We start from the raw sequence: 3,033 nt of genomic DNA, 5'->3' as shown, positions 1-3,033 counted from the left end.
CTCTCTCTCTCTCTCTCTCTCTCTCTCTCTCTCTCTCTCTCTCTCTTTCAACATGACCCACGACAGAGTCTCACTTTGTAGCACGACAGAGTCTCACTTTGTAGCCCAGGCTGGCCTCTCTCTATAGCCCAGGCTGGACTTCTGGCTGGAGTGCCTGCTTCAGTCTTCCTAGCTCAGATATTACAGGTATGTGAGCCGCCATGTCTGGCTTCTCTTTCATCTCCTAAGTGGGATTCGTTTGTTTATTTGGAGTTCACTGTGCTCCCTTAACTTACGGTTCCTGTCTCTCCCATGACCTTCCGAGAACTCTGCTGAGATCTGTTTTCTAGCCTGTCTTATACGTCAGTCCTGTCAGTCATCCCCGCCCCTTTCTCTCTGCATGCACCATCCCAGGAAGTTTTTCAGCTATACATCCTAGTGTATTAGGTTCTTATCTAGCTATATTCAGTCTTCTGGCATTAGAAGTTATAGCTTTTTTTCCAAATCTGTTTTGTTCTGAGAAATGGTCTCCCTGTATAGCCCAGGCTGGCCTTGAACCCACGATCTTGAGCTTCCTGTTACTGGCATTATGGGCATTCGCCCACATACCTTGTATTTAGGAGCACTTTAGAGTCAGGGCCATAAACTCATTTCCTTCCTGTCACTCAGAGGAACGGTGTGGCAACAGTGATGGAGAGGTGAAGCACTGCCTCTAGTGTTTCCTCTTGTGATCTTTGCTCTGGGATGGAAATAGCCTCGAAGAGTCTTGCTCCAGCCTCCAGCCTTTCGCAGCCCTGACTGTAGCTGGGCCTCCTTCAGGAGCTCTCAGTGCTTCTAGATGACAGGAATCTCTCAGGCGTGCAAGCATGTCTACTGGCTTGCAGTTTTGGCTCTGCTGGCTGGCAACAAACCCCTAGGGTCTGCCTGTCACCCCAGGCCCCCGGCCTGCTGGGGTAACACACACACACACACACTGCCATACTTTTACATGAGTACCCAGAACCCAAACTCATGTTCTTATGCAGATGTGCAGGTGCCCTACCCAGCACTGAAAGCTCATTTATGTGAAGATTCAAACATTAGAACCTGAGAGATAATGACGGAAAACGCCAGAGGAGGAGACTCAAATGTGTGGGCCCAAGACTGTTTTCTTTGTTGACCTTTTACTGGGGTACAGGCAGTAGGGGGTGTGCTGGAGTGTGGTGTGTGTGTGTATGTCTGCGTGTGTGCATGTGAGTGCATGTGTGTGGGAGTGTATGTGTGGTGTGCTGTGGTGTTGTGTTTGTGTGGTGTTTAGTGTGAGTATGTGTGTGAGAGTGTGTGTGTGTGGTGTATGTAAGTGTATGCAAGTGTGTGTGGTGTATATATGTATATAGTGTGCTGTGGTGTGGTATGTGTGCTTGCTGTGTGTGGTGTGTGTGAGAATGGTATGCTATGGTGTTGTGTGTTTGTGTGGTGTTTATGTGTGTGTGTATGTGTGGTATGTGTGTATGCAGTGTGGTATGGTGAGTGTGTGTACATATGTATGTATGTGGTATGTAGGAGGGAGTGTATGTTTGTATGGTATCCTACGGTATTGTGTGTGTGTGGTGTTTATGTGAGTGTGTGTGTGTGGTGAATGTGAATGTGTGAGTGTGTATATGGTGTATGTGAGTGTGTGTGGTATGTGTGTATATGGTATGCTGTGGTATGGTGTGTAAGGGGACTGTATGTGTGTATGGTATGCTATGGTATTGTGTGTGTGGTGTTTATGTGTGAGTGTGTGGGTGTGTGGTGTATGTGAGTGTGTGTGTGTATGTATGTGGTATGTGGAGTGTATATGTGTGTGGCATGCTGTGATGTGTGTGTAGTGTGTGTGACTATGTGTGGTGTATGTGAGTGTGTATGGTACGTGTGTATGTTGTGTGCTGTAGTGTGTGTGTGAGTCTGTATGGTATATGTGAGTGTGAGTGTGTGTGTGTCTGTGTCAGTGCATTTGTATGTGTAGTATATGTGAGTGTGTGTGTGTGTGTGTGGTATATGTGTGAGTGTGTGTGTTTGTGTGTGGTATATGTGAGTGTGTGTGTGCATGTGTGTATGTTCATGTGTATGTGTATGTGCATGTGTGTGTGGGTGTGGTATATGTGAGTGTGTGTGTGCATGTGTGTGTATGTATGTGTGTGTGTGGTATATGTGAGTGTGTGTGTGTGTGTGTGTGTGTGTTGTGCTGGGGAGGTCTGTGTAGAATCACTTCTCTCATAGTATTCAGCCAGATTTTGTTCACCATCTCAGTGTGAAAATTACTGAGATCAAATTTTAAACATATGTTGATGTCCTATCCTGTTTCCTGGCACTCAGAAGGTAATTATGGGCCAATCAATTGATGTTTAATCACAGGAAAAAAAATAAAAGGGGAAAGAATTAAGCACAAGAATGACATTAAATTTTAATGTCTAAATTACAGAACATGGCTCTTTGAATCCGCAGTGTGGGGCTGGAGAGTACTGTAATTTAATTACAGGCTTCCTCTGAAGGACAGGGGAAGCGCTGAGCTTTTCTGGGTTAGTATGTTTTATTGTATCACAACAAAGAAATCATGAATGTCTGAGGTGGTGGAAATGCCAATTACCCTAATCTAATTGTCCACATCGTCACGCCATGCCCTGTAAATACAGGTAATCACTCTGTGTTAGTTAAAAATGAAAAGTTGCTCTAGGCAGAGAGGCATATACCTGTGACACTACCACTTGGAAGACACGGGCGGGAGGGCCAAGAGTTCAAGGCCATCCTCAGCTACCAAGCAAGCTTGAGGCCAGCCTGGGCTTAGCTCTCTATAGGTAGTTACGGAAAGGGGCCATGGTGAGAATTGCAAGTCGCTCAGATACGTTAGACTGAGAACAGATTTAAAGGGCTAAAAGGGATGTTAGAGATAAACTGGACAGGCTGGGAGTGCTTGCAATAACAAAGAAACCCAGACACCAAGCCAAAGACATGAGAAGGACTGGGCTCTGACCCCTCCCACAGCCCTTGAACACACACACACACATACACACATACACACACACACATACACAC

Source organism: Grammomys surdaster, unplaced genomic scaffold (genome assembly GCF_004785775.1).
Source record: "Grammomys surdaster isolate TR1022 unplaced genomic scaffold, NIH_TR_1.0 65, whole genome shotgun sequence".
Lineage (NCBI taxonomy): Eukaryota > Metazoa > Chordata > Mammalia > Rodentia > Muridae > Grammomys > Grammomys surdaster.
Note: the sequence above shows the minus strand (reverse complement) of the source record.